Below are 18,740 nucleotides of genomic sequence, written 5' to 3'. Positions count from 1 at the left end.
AGCCCTGAGTGTGTACTGTAACTTGCCAATGTCGCCTGCCACCAGATGCAGCTTGTCACTTGCCACGTCGCCTGCCACCAGATGAAGATTGCCATTTGACCGCCTCAGACGACGTCGAGGACAAAACGCGTAAGCCGGAGCTACGTATATTATGTCACTTCCGGGTACTGTCGGCTGGAAAGCAGTTGGAGCGCACGTTGCGATTTCCAGCTTGGCGTGTGTACCGTGTCGCTGTATTGTTTACACTTACTACGCCACTCTCCAGCCCAGGAGCCGGCTTGTTTTATTTATTTGTTTTTAACCTTTATTTTTAATCAATTAATTTTTCTTGGTACTACACTACGGAGCACTTTTTCTTTTTATCTGGGGATACTGGAAATTTGCTGGTGCCATTTACTGACCTTTATTAAAAAGGCCTGGATTCGGATGACCTGGTGAGCAGTGGGATTAATTGCTGGATATCGATTGGACCTGATCCTATATGCTAATCACCCCTGTAGGGGTAATTGGAGCTGGTGAGTGGGGACTCTTGTGGGGGAGCACCTATAGTCACCTAAAGACCTTTGTGTTATCAGAGCACTAATCACTGCGGAACTACTTACAGTTTGGGCTTCTTAAACCTTTGGATGTTTATTAATGGACAATTACTGGATATAAGTGACTGTTACTGAACTTTTTGCACATACTTTCGTGGTGCGGTCTCCTCCTCTTGTAAATTCCCTCCCCCTACAGTTAGAAAAACTCCCTAGGGAACATATTAGCCCCCTTTAGTACCCCCTAGTGTTAACCCCTTTTCCTGCCAGTCACATTTACACAGTAATCAGTGCAGTTTTATAGAACTAATCGCTGTATAAATGTGAATGGTCCCAAAAATGTGTCAAAGGTGTCCGATATGTCCGTCGCAATGTTACGGTCACAAAAAAAAATCCCAGATCGCCACCATTAGTAGTAAAAATAAATAAAAATGAAATAAATCTATCCCCTATTTTGTAGACGCTATAAGGCCTCGTACACACGATAGGTTAACCAGAGGACAACGGTCTGATGGACCGTTTTCATCGGTCCAAACCGATTGTGTGTAGGCCCCATAGGTTATTTAACCTTCGGTTAAAAAAAAGCCAACTTGCTTTAAATTTTAACCGATGGATTGCTAATCGATAGGTTAGTACGCACAACCATCGGTTAAAAATCCACGCATGCTCAGAATCAAGTCGACGCATGCTTGGAAGCATTGAACTTCGTTTTTTTCAGCACATCGTTGTGTTTTACTTCACCGCGTTCTGACCCGATCGTTTTTTTACGACGGACCATCAGTCAGCTTCATTGGTTAACCTATGACAACGGTCCTTTAGACCGTTCTCATCGCATGGACTGATCGTGTGTACGCGGCATAACTTTTGCGCAAACCAATCAATATACGCCTATTGTGATTTTTTTTTACCAAAAATATGTAGAAGAATACATATCAGCCTAAACTGAGGAAAAAATAGTTAAAAAAAAAATTGATATTTATTAACCACTTCCCGACCGCCGCATGTACATGTACGTCCACAGAATGGCACGTACAGGCAAATGGGCGTACATGTACGTCCTTGCCTTTACGCGGGTCGGAGGTCCGATCGAGACCCCCCCCGCTACATGCGGCGGTCGGGTTCCCTCGGGGAGCTCCCCGGAGCTGAAGAACGGGGAGAGCCGTATGTAAACACGGCTTCCCCGTGCTTCACTGTGGCGGTGTATCGATCGAGTGATCCCTTATATAAGGGAGACTCGATCGATGACATCAGTCCTACAGCCACACCCCCCTACAGTTGTAAACACACACTAGGTGAACCCTAACTCCTACAGCGCCCCCTGTGGTTAACTCCCAAACTGCAACTGTCATTTTCACAATAAACAATCCAATTTAAATGCATTTTTTGCTGTGAAAATGACAATGGTCCCAAAAATCTGTCAAAATTGTCCGAAGTGTCCGCCATAATGCCGCAGTCAAGAAAAAAATCGCTGATCGCCGCCATTAGTAGTAAAAAAAAAAAAATGAATAAAAATGCAATAAAACTATCCCCTATTTTGTAAACGCTTTAAATTTTGAGCAAACCAATCGATAAACGCTTATTGCGATTTTTTTTACCAAAAATAGGTCGAAGAATACATATTGGCCTAAACTGAGGACATTTTTTTTTTTTATATATGTTTTTGGGGGATATTTATTATAGCAAAAAGTAAAAAATATAGCATTTTTTTCAAAATTGTCACTTTATTTTTGTTTATAGCGCAAAAAATAAAAACCGCAGAGGTGATCTAATACCACCAAAGGAAAGCTCTATTTGTGAGGAAAAAAGGACGCCAATTTTGTTTGGGAGCCACGTCGCACGACCGCGCAATTGACTGTTAAAGCAACGCAGTGCCGAATCGCAAAACCTGGCCTGGGCATTTAGCTGCCTAAAGGTCCAGGGCTTAAGTGGTTAAATCTATTTTTTCTTTTATTTATTTTTTTTCAAAATTGTCGCTCTTCTTTTGTTTATAGAGCAAAAAATAAAAACCGCAGAGGTGATCAAATACCACCAAACAAAAGCTCTATTTGTGGAAAAAAAGGACGTAAATTTTGTTTGGGAGCTACGTCGCACGACTACGCAATTGTCATTCAAAGTGCGACAGCACTGAAAACTAAAAATTGGTCTGGGCAGGAAGGGGGTGAAAATTCCCTGTATTGAAGTGGTTAATTATGAAACTTATATTTGTTCTCTGATACATGTGCAAATATTAGGGACACGAGAACAGTACTGTATCATCCATAGGATATGAAAAATAACAGTTAATAGCAACACACCAAATAAATACAAGAGGCAATATAACTTTTTTCAGCTCCGCAGTGTTCCAGCAATCAAAGTGGCAATTTTCTCTATTAGATTATACATCAGAGATCATAGCAGAGCTCCGCATATCATGTTTATAATAATAATATTATGATCTCATTCTGTGTTTCTGAGTCATTGAGAGATGTAGCGACTTGCCCAGTGTCACATACAGAAAGTATGATGCTTCGTATATTGGATTATAACTCCTAAAATAACCGCTGTATTAAAAGTACCCTCCATGCTTTAGATCTCTGAATAGAAAGCAGCACTATTATTGATAAGGGAGAGTAGGAAGGAATCTTTTGAAAGACGGATCTTGCATATTTGGAAATAAATAAATAATGCAACATCATCTGAATCTGTGGAATGGGGGGTCACATCTCTCTTGTGTATCCTGGTTTTCTCAGAACAATCATATTTCACGTGATTCCCGCATTATACTTGCTGTATACTGTATTCTTGCATGCACAGATTTCTATGTTACTTAATGATTGTTATTGCCTTGGGCAAACTGAATTCAGATATGATTGATGGTTCATTGTTCAGTGCCAACTTTGTATTTTCAACAACACAGCAATGGAGAAATGATGCCAAGGTGGTAATATGTTTGTTTAACCGTTTTATTGAACTTCCTGATAGTCATGCGACTTTCCTGGAAAATACACTGCTCAAAAAAAATTTTAAGGAACACTTTGAAAACACATCAGATCTCAATGGGGAAAATATCATGCTTGATATATATATGCTAATATGGACTGGATAATGTGTTAGGAATAAAAGGATGCCACATCGTTTGATGCAAATTTAAATTATCCACCTATAGAGGGCTGAATTCAAAGACACCCCAAAAAAGTAAAAAATTATGCAGCAGGCTTGTCCATTTTACTGAAATTTCATTGCAGCAACTCAAAAAGGTACTTAGTAGTTTGTATGGCCCCCACGTGCTTGTATGCATGCCTCACAACGTCGGGGTATGCTCCTGATGAGACGACGGATGGTGTCCTGCCAGATCTGGACCAGGGCACCACTAAGCTCCTGAGCAGACTAAGGTGCATGGTGGCGAAACATAATTTCACAGAGGTGTTCTATTAGAATTAGGTCAGGTGAGCGTGGGGGCCATTTAATGATATAAATACTTCCATCCTCCAGGAACTGGCTGCATACTCTCGCCACATGAGACATGCCATTGTTGTGCACCAGGAGGAACCCAGGACCCACTGCACTAGTGTAGGGTCTGACAGTGGCCCAGATTCAGATAGAGATACGCCGTCGTATCTCTGAGTTCCGTCGGTCGGATCTATGCGGCTTATTCATAGAATCAGGTTCCGCATAGATCTCCCTAAGATCCGACAGGTGTAATTGACTTACACCGTCGGATCTTAGGCTGCAATCTCCCGCTGGCCGCTAGGTGGCGTTTCGTTTTTTGTACGCAACGAATATGCAAATGAGGAGTTCCGCCGATTCAGAAACGAACGCCCGCCCGTTGCTTTTTTTTACGTCGCTTGCGTTCGGCTTTTTCCGGCGTATAGTTACCCCTGCTATGTGAGGGGTATCCTATGTTAAGTATGGCCATCGTTCCCGCGCGAGTTTTGAATTTTTACGTCGTTTGCGTAAGTCGATTCAGAATACGGCCGGACGCAAGTTACGCTCACGCCGAAACCAATGACGTCCTAGCGACATAATTTGGAGCAATGCACGCTGGGAAAAATCACGGACAGCGCATGCACTGTTGGATTGGCGCGGGGACGCCCCCTAGCCACGGAATATGAATTCCGTTGGGGGATTTACGATACGGCGCCGCAAGTTTTGAGGTAAGTGCTTTCTGAATACAGCACTAGCCTCAAAAACTTGCGCCGGCAGATCATAAATCAGATAGATAACGCGGATCTAAATATCCGCTAATCTATCTGAATCTACCCCAGTGTGTCCAAGGATTTCATCCGATACCCGACAGTCAGGGTGGCATTGTCTATCCTGTAGAGGTCTGTGCGTCCCTCAGTGGATACAGTATGCCTCCCAGACCATCACTGCCCCACCATCAAACTGGTCATACTGAACAATGTTACAATGTTGCAGGCAGCATAACGTTCTCCATGGCTTCTCCAGACCCTTTCATATCTGCATGGAGCACCAGTGGCAGACCTGCCAATTCTTGTGTTCAATGGCAAACGCCACTTGAGTTCCACAGTGCCAGCAGTGAGCACAGAGCACACTAGAGGACTTCGGGCTCTCAGGCCACCCCCATGAAGTCTGTTTCTGATTGTTTGGTCAGAGACATTCACACCAGTGGCCCTCTGAAGGTCATTTTGTGGGACTCTGGCAGTGCTCATCCTGTTCCTCCTTGCACAAAGGAGCAGATACCAGTCCAGCTGATGGGTTAAGAACATTCTATGACCCTGTCCAGCTCTCCTAGAGTAACTGCCTGTTTCTTGGATTCTCCTCCATGCTTTTGAGACATAACAAACCTTCTGGCAATGGCACGTATTGATGTGCCATCCTGGAAGTGTTGGACTGCATGTGCAACTCCTACAGGGTCCAGGTATCGCACCATGCATCGGCGTACCTAGAGCATTTGGCACCCGGGGCGGATCCAATATCTGGCACCCCCCCCCTCACGTTAAAATGAGAAAACACCCCACTGTGCCCTCTGCATCCTTTAATATCTCTTTGTTACTACTGTGTACCCCCTCTCCACAACTGCACCTCTGGACCCCTTTAAATTACACAGCACCCTACACCTCTGGACCCCTTTACATTACACAGCACCCTGCACCCCTTTACATCACAGCCCTCTGGACCCCTTTACATTACACAGCCCCCTGTGCCTCTTTACATTACACAGCACCCTACACCCTTTTACATTACACAGCACCCCTTTACATTACACAGCACCCTACACCTCTGGACCCCTTTACATTACACAGCACCCTTTTATATTACACAGCACCCTGCACCCATTTTCATTACACAGAACCCTACACCTCTGGACCCCTTTCCATTACACAGCACCCCTTTACATCACACAACCCTCTGGACCCCTTTACATTACACAACCCCCTGCACCTCTTTACATTACACAGCACCCTACACCTCTGGACCCCTTTACATTACACAGCACCCTTTTACATTACACAGCACCCTGCACCCCTTTACATTACACAGCACTCTACACCTCTGCACCCTTTTACATTACACAGCACCCTGCATCACTGGACCCCTTTACATTACACAGCCCCCTGCACCTCTGGACCCTTTTACATTACACAGCACCCTGCACCTCTGGACCCTTTTACATAACACAGCGCCCTGCACCACTGGACCCCTTTACATTACCCTGCACCTCTGGACCACTTTTATATTACACAGCACCCTGCACCACTGGACCCCTTTACATTACACAACCCCCTGCACCACTGGACCACTTTACATTACACAGCACCCTGCACCTCTGGACCCCTTTACATTACACAGCACCCTGCACCTCTGGACCCCTTTACATTACACAGCACCCTGCACCTCTGGACCCCTTTACATTATACAGCCCCCACAGCTCTGGACCCCCTACATGCTACACAAACCCCCTTCAGTGCACAGCCCCCTTCAGTGCAGACACCCTCAGTGCAAACCCCCCCTTAGTGCAAACCCCCCCTCAATGCAACCCCCCCTCCGTGAAACCCCCCCCCCCCTCAGTGCAAACCAGGCTCAGTGCAAAACCCCCCCTTAGTGAAAATACATAATCCAACCTATCAGGACAGCAATTAGATGGTTACATTGTGTAAAAAGCAAAGAACAAATAAAAATAATAATAAAATGGAGACGTAAGCAATGCTATTATGCAGGTTTCAAGCATAACGTCCCAGGTAACAAAAAAGAAAAATAGGGAAGTCCAAAAGTAGCTTTCTGAGGTATCATATGGGCCTTTTAATGAGGGGTGCAAACCCCCCCCCTTAGTGCAAACCAGGCTCAGTGCAACACCCCCCCCCCCCATTCAGTACCTCAGATCAGCGGTGGAAAGTCAGCCACAACAGCTTACTGAACAGCTTACTGAAGAGGAACAGGAAGTGAGAAATTCAGACAAAGAAAACAAAGAAAAGGGAAATTTAAGGAAAAGGTAAGTGAACCATCAATTCACTAGCTTAAAGGAACCTATTTAGAAAATAAAAAACAAACCTTTACAACCCCTTTAATATTAGACAGGAGGCTGCCTGTGATAGGGCATCATGCTATTTTAACAGGTAGGCCCCATACACACCATAGAATCTATCCGCAGATAAATCCCATCAAATGGGTTTGAGCGGATAGATCCTATGGTGTGTACACGCCAGCGGATCTTTATCCGCGGATATATCTCCCCTGGGATGGATTCCAGCAGATCAGATATTCGCTGACATGCTGAACAAATCCATCTGCTGGAATCCATCCCAACGGATGGATCCGCTCGTCTGTACAGACTCACCGGATCCATCCGTCCAAAGGGATTCCCCGCACGCGTCGTAATGATTTGACGCATGCGTGGAATTCCTTATATGACAGCGTCGCGCCCGTCGCCGCGTCATAATCGCGGCGACGGCGCGACACGTCATCGCCAGAGGATTTCCGCGCGGATTTCAATGCGATGGTGAGTACACTCCATCGCATAGAAATCTGCGGAAATCTTTGAGAGGATTTATCCGTGGAAACGGTCCGCTGGACCGTATCTGCGGATAAATTCTCTCGTGTGTATGGGGCCGTAGATATATTGGCCAAAATGATCAGACAAATGTTGGCTTTAACTTAAACTCTACTAAACAGGCACAGAGTAACAATTCAAACATGGTCAAAATGGCAAAAGGGTGTGCATACAGTTAGTGCCGGAACAACGTCATCTATAGTGCCTTTAAAAAGTATTCATACCCCTTTTCTACATTTTTGTCATGTTACAACCCAAAACGTAAATGTATTTTATTGAGATTTTTATGTGATAGACCAACTCAAAGTGCCACATAATTGTGAAGTGGAAGGAAAATGACAAATGGTTTTCAGATTTTTTTACAAACAAATATCTGAAAAATGTGGCGTGAATTTGTATTCGGCCCCCTTCACTCTGATTCCCCTAAATAAAATCTAGTGGAACCAATTGCCTTCAGAAGTCACATAATTAGTAAATAATTGAATTGCAGTAAAAAATACAGCTGTTCTGTAAAGCCCTCAGGGGTTTGTTAGAGAACCTTAGTCAACAAACAGCTTAAAGAAGGCCAAGTAACACACCAGACAGGTCAGAGATAAAGTTGTGGAGAAGTTTTAAGTAGGGTTATGTTTGAAAAAAATATCCCAAGCGTTTAACATCTCACAAAGCACTGTTCAATCTGTCATCGGAAAATGGAAAGAGCATGGCACAACTGCAAACCTACCAAGACATGGCCGTCCACATAAACTGACAGGCTGGGCAAGGAGAGCATTAATCAGAGAAGCAGCCAGAGGCCCATTGTAACTCTGGAAGAGATTCACAGCTCAGATTGTCCATAGGACAACTATTAGTCAGGCATTCCACAAATCTGCTCTTTATGCAAGAGCGGCAAGAAGAAAGCCATTATTAAAAGAAATCCATGAGAATTCCTTTTGCAGTTTGTGAGAAGCCATTTGGGGGACACAAAAAACATGTGGAAGAAGGTGCTCTCGTCAGATAAGACAAAAAATTTAACTTTTTGGCTTAAGAGCAAATGTGTGGTGAAAAACTAACACTGCACATTACCCTGAACACACCATCCCCACCGTGAAACATGGTGGTGACAGCAACATGTTGTGGGGATGCTTTTCATCAAGGACACTGAAACTGGTCAGAGTTTATGAGAAGATGGATGCAGCCAAAGACAGGGCAATCGTAGAAGAAAACCTGTTTGAGTTTGCAAACTCTAAATACTGGACAAAGACCCTAAACATAGCAAGAGCTACAATGGAATGGTTTAGAATTAGATCAAAACATATTCACATGTTAGAATGGTCCAGTCAAAGCCCAGACCTAAATCCAATTGAGAATCTGTGGCAAGATTTGAAAATTGCTGTTCACAGACGCTCTCCATCCAATCTGATAGAGCCTGAAGTATTTTGCAAAGAAGAATGGGCAAAAATGATGGTAGAGACATACCCAAAAAGACTTGCAGCTGTAATTTCAGAGAAAGGTGGTTCTACAAAGTATTGACTTGGGGGGCTGAATACAACCACAGGTGGGTGGCTGAAGAAGTACCAAGGCTGGTACCACAGGTGGGCAGCTGTAGATGTAGGGCCACCCCACTTGGAGCGCAGTACTCTGGTGGCAATTAGCACAGTGCTTCTGTAAACATTGCTGAAGACCACAAGCCCAGCCACCTCTGCCTCATCGGGTGTGGTTTCTCTGATCTGCAGAGAGCAGAAAACAGGGAAATTAATTTTACCCAGGCATGTCCAGAAGGCATCCCAGAGGCTTGTGGAAACCAATGGGATAGTGAGAACCCAAGGGATTGTGAGAAAATGGGTTAAACAAGCCTAAGCCTGCATCTGTCCGATGCCTACTCCGCCCCCACCCCACCCCCCCGCTGTCTTCTGAGAGACACACAAGTCCTAGAAGACAGCAGGGACCAGTGTGATCGCGCAACGTGACTCGCACATGTGCAGTAGGGAACCAGGAAGTGAAGCCGCAAGGCTTCACTTCCTGATTCCCTTACCAAAGATGGCGGCGGCAGCAACCGAGAGCCGAGGGACCAATTGGATTCGGGTGCCGACATCGCCGGCGCCCAGGACAGGCAAGTGTCCATATATTAAAAGTCAGCAGCTGACCTTTATTATTTTTTTTTTTTGGCGGAACTCCACTTTAAGATTATGTTAATATGGGAAGCTACACATTAAGAACACTTTCTAGGTTTAATTAGTAGAAAGAGATTCCACCCAGATGTTTCACACCTTACTGAACTTGGCTGGGCAGCCCTGTGAGGAATAGGTGGCTTTATATAATGGGATGGCATTATTTATCAGAAATTTCCAAAAATGTCAAGACGGTGCCTCATTCAACTTCCATGTAAGCACTATGGCTTTCCTTGCATAGAATAGGCTTATGAGCGTCTTGGTCGCTAGAAGAAAAGCCAGGGAGCCCACTAGGGCCGAGCAAGTATATTTCTATTGACAAGGGGATGTGCATAGTAGTTAGGGAGGAGAAAAAATTTGTAACCTCTACCTCTAAGACCCTCTGACTTCCGGACATAAACAAAACATATATTTTAAGTCTGCTATGGTTTCCGTGCATTTCCAACATTGGGGGTAGGCCCCAAGATATATTTTGTTGAGGCGGTCCAGAGTAAAGTCAGCTTGAACTATTTTAAATTGGATTAGGCGGTCTCTAACTGACACTAGTTGTTGAAAGGCTTATTCCCATATATTACCATTTATCTTCCCAGGTTTCCATAGCCATATCGGGAAAATCCTCTCGCCATTTAGAGTATAAACCCTCCATACCAAAATGGACAGAGGGTTATGCCGCGTACACACGATCGGACAATCCGAACAACAAAACCGTGTTTTTTTTCCGACAAATTGTTCGCTCAAACTTGTCTTGCATACACACAGTCACACAAATGTTGTCGGAAATTTCGAACGTCAAGAACGTGGTCACGTACAACACTACGACGAGCCGAGAATAATGAAGCTCAATAATTCCAAGAATGCGTTGAATTGATTCCGAGCATGCGTAGGATTTTTGTGCATCGGAATTACATACAGACGATCGGAATTTCTGACAAGAACTTTTGTTGTCGGAAAAATTGAGAAGCAGCTCAAACATTTGTTGTCGGAAATTCCAACAGCAAATCTGATGGAGCCTACACACGGTCGGAATATCCGACCAAAAGCTCACATCGAACATTTGTTGTCAGAAACTCCGCATTAGAGTGTTTTATATATAATAGATAATAGTTTCTCTAGGGGGTCATCCCTCAGCAAAGTTTCCAAATTGGCTTGAAGAAGCATTGGTCAGCGAGTGATGAGGCTTATTTTTAAAGGATGTGTTATCCTGAATATTTTGCACCAAATTTTAAATTACTTTGAATTCAAGAGTCGCAAGAAATTATTTGATCAGAAAAGAACCAATATTGACCTTAACCAATTTTACACTCTACTAAAAGTGATTTCATTTTTGTTGCAGCTGATAAAAAAAGGTATTTTCTTCTCCCCTCTCTTTAAGGACAGTGTCATCATTTTGTCCTTTTGTCAGTTGGACTCAGAAGTATTTAAAGGCAGAGAGTTGAAAATGATCAATTTTGAAACCATTAGCAATAGTATTCCTGGAAGAGCCTACAGTGTATTGAAGTCATGACAATGCATCCCCTCAGACTGAAGCACTATCATACATTTATGACTAATGTTGTCCTAATTCCTAAATCATACCCTTGTATCTAAAATTGCCTTTCATTTCAAAATAGGTAGCTCTGGGGCTGGCAAAACGGTGTTATCAAAGTTCTGAAAGCACATGTTAAATGTTAACATGCAGTAGATTCAGTCACATTATTCTACAACTAATCTTGCTCTCTAGGCTGGGACAGAGTGGTGATATACTATGGAGAATTTACACTATAACAGAACAAACTTTAGTAATAGTAAGGTGACCACTAATTGAAAGTAATGGAGTTTTTAAGTGCTGCATATCTAAGGGTAGGGGCTAGATTGTGGTGCAGTTGATCGTCACGTCCTCCATTTTTCCCTCTTCGCTGGGCACCAAGCAACGGTCCCATGAGAGACCTACCCCAGGGGTTGGTTCTTCTGGGCTAAGCCTACGCTAGGCACTTTTGAACAGGGTCACTGCCTTACACAGGGTGTACCTTTACCGAAACAACCGGCTGATCTCTAATAATCTCTCATGATGTTACTGTACACAGGAGGGACACAGAGCCCTTGTCCTCTCCACCTGTGCAGTTTTTTACTGCTACTCCCAGTAATGGTATGGGGCTCTGCCCTGCACCTAATGATGACTCCATGCATGCACTTCACTTAACTCTTTCTCTTCCATACCTGTGTACAGAATAAGAGGCTCTGCAGATCTACTCCCTTTGCTATGGGAGACTAATCGCTGATGGAGTGCCAACAACATCTATCTCAATGCAAGAGGCTATCTCACCTGTCACATGTACATGCTTATGACAGGCTGCTAGAGGGACCTTCATTACCCTTGGTAACCACTGTATCATCTGTATGAACACTTGTGTCAATATCTTCATAGCCCAATGTGTTTAGTGGCCTTAACTGTAGGCTATAAGTGCATTACACCCCTTTATTAAAGGGGTTTTAAAGGTAAAGATTGTATTCCCTAAATAGCTTCCTTTACCTTAGTGCAGTCCTCCTTCACTTACCTCATCCTTCCATTTTGCTTTTAAATGTCCTTATTTCTCCTGCAAAATCCTCACTTCCTGTTCTTCTGTCTGTAACTACACACAGTAATGCAAGGCTTTCTCCCTGGTGTGGGAGGGGGCGAACAGGAGGGTCAGGAGGCTCTCTACTTTGCAGATAGAGAAAGGAGCTGTGTGTTAGTGGGTGTCCTGACACTCCTGCTCGCCCCCTCCCTCCTCAAGAGGCTTTCTCCACACCAGGGAGAACTGAGCCCTTATGATGCCACAGAAGAGTGTGGTCCATATGAAAGTGAAGTCTCTGCTTCTTTTTGGTCATTTATACAGGTAAAGTCCATGTGTAGAACTCTTTTTACTACAGTGTCTGGTAGAATCCAATTTATCCTTAAAGTAGTTTATTACTTTAGAAAAGCCAGTGGCGTGTTAAACACACCCAAAAACTCCACCCAGTACTAAAAAAAGAGCACACAGGTAAAGAGTCACTCAAAACGTGCAACTGTCCTCCACCAGGAAGGACCTTACCTTGATACCTGGGGAGTTAGGCTCCTGACGGGGACTGAGGTACTCACTAGGTTCATCTGGCCGAAACCAGACTGACCCCTTTCTCTGGAGGGTCTGCCGAAACAGACCCACCCAAGTACTCAGTGGGGCTCCCCCGAAGGGAGACCCCATGAGAGAGGGTGAACTAAGCCAAAAGGCCATGTCCACCCCCGCCCAAGACGTTTAGGGTAGGCCCGAGGACCCACACCCTACTAATCACACAGTGACAAAACATGTAACACAACCAACAAAAAAATACATAAAAGTGACAAACAAATAAAAAGAAAGTGAGGAGAAGAAAGGTGAGAGAAGTGAAAGTGGCCAGTGTGCAACACAATGGCCGACCTTTCAGCCAGGAATCAAAAATTCCTCTGGTCCTAGCCAAAAGGCTTGGCCCTAGAGGCAGATGCAAAAAAAAATGTGTAGTGAAGTGACCAAGGTGCCAAATCTTGAAGTTCCCCTCAACACTTGTGCGAGTTCTGGTACCCCTGGACTCAGTGCCGGCCCAAGACATTGTGCTGCCTGGTACCAAGAATCAAATGCTGCCCCCCCCCCCAAAAAATCACGCCCACCAAAGAGATCCCTTGCCCTGTCCCTATCTGCAATCCCTCCTCTATCCCATTGTCCAAGTCTCTGTCTGCAGATGGGTCTGTGTATGTTTTGACCAGTACGGTACCTTCCATGCCAGTCTGTCTCCTTCTTCACCTGCTTTGATCTTTCCAGCGGCTCCTTCCCCGTCTGTCTCCTGAGGGGGGGGGGGTGCTTGCGTCGATCGCCGTCTTCCCCATCTGTTAGAGGTGCAACGGATCAAAAAACTCACGGTTTGGATCGTTCCTCGGATCAGAAGTCACGGATCAGATCATTTTTCGGATTGGCAAAAAAACAAATTCTCCCCCACTGTAATATCAACATCCCCCCCACTGTAATATCCACACCCCCCCCCACTGTAATATCCACATCCCCCTCCCAACTGTAATATCCACATCCCCCACTGTAATATCCACATCCCCCCCACTGTAATATCCACACCCCCCCTACTGTAATATCCACATCCCCCCTCCCAACTGTAATATCCACATCCCCCCACTGTAATATCCACATCCCCCCCACTGTAATATCCACATCCCCCCCACTGTAATATCCACACCCCCCCTACTGTAATATCCACATCTCCCCCACTGCAGTGGCGTCACTAGGGTTGGTGTCACCCGGTGCAGAAAAAAATGGTGTCACCCCCCCACCAACTATAGTCCCCCCTCAGTAAAGAACCACCTTGGTGCAGACACCCCCTCTCAGTACAGACACCCCTCCAGGTAGTACCGACAGACACCCCCCCCCCCCAGGTAGTACAGACAGACACCCCCCCAGGTAGTACCGACAGACACCCCCCAGGTAGTACAGACAGACACACCCCCCCCAGGTAGTACAGACAGACACACCCCCCCAGGTAGTACAGACAGACACACCCCCCTCAGGTAAGACACCCCCCCAGGTAGTACAGACAGACACGGACACCCCCAGTAGTATGACTCCCAGCGGTGTGTCCCACGAGTGCGGGCTTCTCCTCCTCTGTGGGTGTAAACAGAGAGGAGGGCCGCCATCGGGTGTACCAAGATGGCCGCGGCTCCGGAGCTAGGCCGAAGCCGCGGTCTTTCCTAATGTTATGGCCGCGGCCTTTCCTAATGTTATGGCCGCGGCTCCGGAGCTAGGCCGAAGCCGCGGCCTTTCCTAATGTTATGGTCACGGCTCCGGAGCTAGGCCGAAGCCACGGCCATAACATTAGGAAAGGCCGCGGCTTCGGCCTAGCTACGGAGCCGCGGCCATAACATTAGGAAAGGCCGCTGCTTCGGCCTAGCTCCGGAGCCGTGGCCATAACATTAGGAAAGGCGATTGTTTCCAAGACAGTGAAGCGGAGTTGGCGGGCGGCAATTTTCCACCCCCTTGAAAGTGCCGCCTGGTACCAGGGGACCAGCGGGTCCCATGGTAGGGCCGGCCCTGCCTGCACTGCCACTCCAGGGGCACATTCACCACAGGTTTTTTTCTAAACCCTGACCAACAGCCCAGACCGATGTAGCCCCACCCCAGCCAGGAAGGTATCAGAACACCGAGAGTCTATGGAGAGACCAAATTGGCAAAACCTCCACTATCTCTCCCATTGCTCCCACCTAATTATATTCGGTGGTACCGGCCAATTCCCCTCAATAACACCAAAAAGGGGCAGGCTTTCCCATCCGAAAAACTGTAAGGGGCGAAAACCACACAAATCTAGGCCAGACCCAATGGTTCGCCATCGTCCTCAGGAGGCTTCCCTTTCTTCTTTCTCTAAGGGAGGCCTAGTAACGTCCCTCCGTTCATCGAGCAGTACGCTTTCGGTCTGCCCTGATACTAACCGTCCAGGTTGCCATTACGCCAAAAGGCCTTGCCTAGCCACCGCCATCCCTAATCCACTGCCGTGAACCAGGGACGGTTAGCACAGCGCCACCTCCTGGCAAGTGATAAGAGCAGATACTACACTTGATCTTAGCCAAAAGGCAGAGAAGCAATTACTCAAAAAATGTATCCTTAAAGTAGTACTATAGGCAATTTTCTTTTTCGTTTTGGAATAGAAGAAGGGAGGGTTATAACCCCTGTAAGGTTTATTTTTGCTACCTGTATCCCACTGGGGAGATTTACCTTTACTTCCTGTCCCATAGCCAAAACAGGAAGTGAGAGGAAATTCCTGCAAATTAAGGGAATCTCTTGGAGCCCTCCAGGGTCACCAGAATTCGTGTCCTCACTGGAAGATTTCCCCTCTATTACTTTTCTAAGGACAACCCAAAGTTTGGGATTTTCTTTTGCTTTCACTTTCAGTGATAATGGTGAACAGGACAAATTGAGAGGGTGAATCTCCCTAACGGGAGCACAGACAGCAATAAAAACTGACAGGGGTTCTAATCTCTCTCCACTCTATCCAAAACTAAAAAAAAAGTTTTGCCTTTAGGTATACTTTAATTAGTAATTTTTCTATTTATTTATAATGTCATCCCACGTACATTTCATTGGGCATATGACATATGTCAACATCTTTTAATACAGTAAATGATTTTGCTGCACAAGTGATATCTAATAATGTCTGTGATCTCACCGGCATCCATGACAACAAATGGTTGGAGCATTTTCTTAGCTCACCATTCCTAGAAAGGCATGCCCTAATTCTGTTTCATCCTGACCTCCTACGCATCACATGACATGTCCAGTGACTAGCAATTCAAGAATATTCTATGGGGGAACAGAATGAAGTGGGCACTCCAGAAGTGTAACTAGGGGAAGAAAATGATGCATACTCCCACACTCACAGCTATGTGGCAGATGTAATGTAGATGAGAGTATACAGTAATATTTTCTAAAATCAACTTATTTTGTTCTTGTGACAGAGAAGAAAACTTTTGGGAAGTTTCAACTATGACATATACAACCCAAACCTTTCAAATTATTAGAAACCACACACATCAATGTCAGGACATGAAAATATCTTTGCTACTCAATCTTGATACTGGTGAGTTGAACAGTTATCTGACTTTTTGCATTAATTGGAGATTAGCAAAAAAGATCTTTGCACCTAAGTTCCCAACTCCACGTACCGGGGGCCAGATTCTCTAATATTCTGCGTTGGCGTAGTGTAAGCCATTTACACCACGCCACCGCAACTTACTGGTGCAACTTACTGGTGCCGTATTCCCCAAACACTTGCTCGGTAATTTGCGGCGGCGTAGTGTAAACGGCCCAGCGTATGGCCACGTAATTCAAAGGGGGCAGCTTGTATTCAAATTAAGAGCGCCCCCGCGCCGATAGAACTGCGCATGCGCCAGGCGGAAAAAGAGCCCAGTGCGCATGCTCCAGCTCACGACGGAAAACGTCAATGACGCCGACGTGAGCGTCATTGACGTAAAGTCGTATTCGTGGACGACTTAGTAAAACAAGGTAACCGAATGAAAAAGACAACGCTGACCCGACGCCATACTTAACATGGCATACGGCGGACTGGCGTAAGATTACCCCTCATATAGCAGGGGTAACCTTACGCTTACGGAAACGACGTAAGCGACGACTACGCGACGCAAATTCGTTCGGGAATCGGCGTATCAGGCTCATTTGCATAGTCAAATGAGAACTGAACGTAAACGCCACCTAGCGGCCGGCGTCGCATTACATCTAAGATCCGACGGTGTAAGTGACTTACACCTGTCGGATCTTGGCCGTATCTATGCAAAAATGATTCTAGGAATCACTCGCATAGATACCGGGGCCAAAAACAGAGATACGACGGTGTTTCCTGAGATACACCGTCGTAACTCTTTTGAGAATCTGGCCCCATGTATTTATTTTCATGCAAGGTCCACTTTAATATTTGCAAAACAAGATACGCCTGAAGCTGGGCTAGATCTGACAGGCGTACGTCTTAGTACGCCGTCGGATCTAAGGTGCATATTTACGCTGGCCGCTAGTTGGCGCTTCCGTCGATTTCCGCGTCGAGTATGCAAATTAGCTAGATACGCAAATCCACAAACGTACGTCCGGCCGGCGCATTTTTTTACGTGGTTTCCATAAGGCTTTTTTCGGCGTACCGTTACCCCTGCTATATGAGGCGTAGCCAATGTTAAGTATGGACGTCGGGCCAGCATCAAATTTTCCGTTGTGTACGTCGTTTGTGTAAAACGTTCGCGAATAGGGCTTTGCGTAGAATGACGTTCACGTCGAAAGCATTGGCTTGTTGCGGGTTAATTTGGAGCATGCGCACTGGGATACCCCAACGGAGGGCGCATGCGCCGTTCAGAAAAAACGTCATTTACGTCGGGTCAAGACGTATTAACATAAAACACAACCCTATCTCAACCATTTGAATTGCGCGCCCTTACGCCGACACAGTTACACTACGCCGTAGTAACTTACGGCGCAAATTCTTTGTGGATACGGGAAATACGCTGTAAGTTACGGCGGCGTAGTGTATCTGAGATACACTACGCCGGACGTAAAGAAGCGCCGCGCTACGTGGATCTGGCCCACTGTATCTAATTCCTGAAAGTTAACCACTTAAGGACCCCTTCACGCCGATATACGTCGGCAGAATGGCATCTGGGCACAATCACGTACCTGTACGTGTCTCTTTAAGCCCAACCGTGGGGTCGCGAGTGTTCGAAGCTCTGTGACCGCTCCCGCAGGACCCACGGACCCGATCACCGGCAGTGTCCCGCGATCGGTCATCAGAGCTGCATTTTTTTACGTCGTTTCCGTAAGGCTTTTTTCGGCGTAACTTCACCCCTGCTATATGAGGCGTAGCCAATGTTAAGTATGGACGTCGGGCCAGCGTCAAATTTTCCATTGTGTACGTCGTTTGCGTAAAACGTTCGCGACTAGGGCTTTGGGTAGAATGACGTTCACGTCGAAAGCATTGGCTTGTTGCGGGTTAATTTGAAGCATGCGCACTGGGATACCCCCACGGACGGCGCATGCGCCGTTCAGAAAAAACGTCATTTACGTCGGGTCAAGACGTATTAACATAAAACACAACCCTATCTCATCCATTTGAATTGCGCGCCCTTACGCCGACACAGTTACACTACGCCGCCGTAACTTACGGCGCAAATTCTTTGTGGATACGGGAAATACGCTGTAAGTTACGGCGGCGTAGTGTATCTGAGAAACACTACGCCGGACGTAAAGAAGCGCCGCGCTACGTGGATCCGGCCCACTGTATCTAATTCCTGAAATTTAACCACTTAACCACTTACCCCCCGGACCATATTGCTGCCCAAAGACCAGAGTACTTTTTGCGATTCGGGACTGCGTCGCTTTACCAGACAATTGCGCGGTCGTGCGACGTGGCTCCCAAACAAAATTGGCGTCCTTTTTTTCCCCACAAATAGAGCTTTCTTTTGGTGGTATTTGATCACCTCTGCGGTTTTTAGTTTTTGCGCTATAAACAAAAATAGAGCGACAATTTTGAAAAAAATGAATATTTTTT

The 18,740-nt window shown here is 45.8% G+C and overlaps 1 pseudogene; it reads right to left on the bottom strand.

Annotated features, from left to right (window-relative positions):
• Positions 1–15,150: 15,150 nt before the first annotated feature.
• On the bottom strand, positions 15,151–15,283 carry LOC120925233 (annotated as a pseudogene).
• Positions 15,284–18,740: the final 3,457 nt, after the last annotated feature.

Source organism: Rana temporaria, chromosome 1 (genome assembly GCF_905171775.1).
Source record: "Rana temporaria chromosome 1, aRanTem1.1, whole genome shotgun sequence".
Lineage (NCBI taxonomy): Eukaryota > Metazoa > Chordata > Amphibia > Anura > Ranidae > Rana > Rana temporaria.
This window is presented reverse-complemented; position numbering and strand designations above follow the sequence as displayed.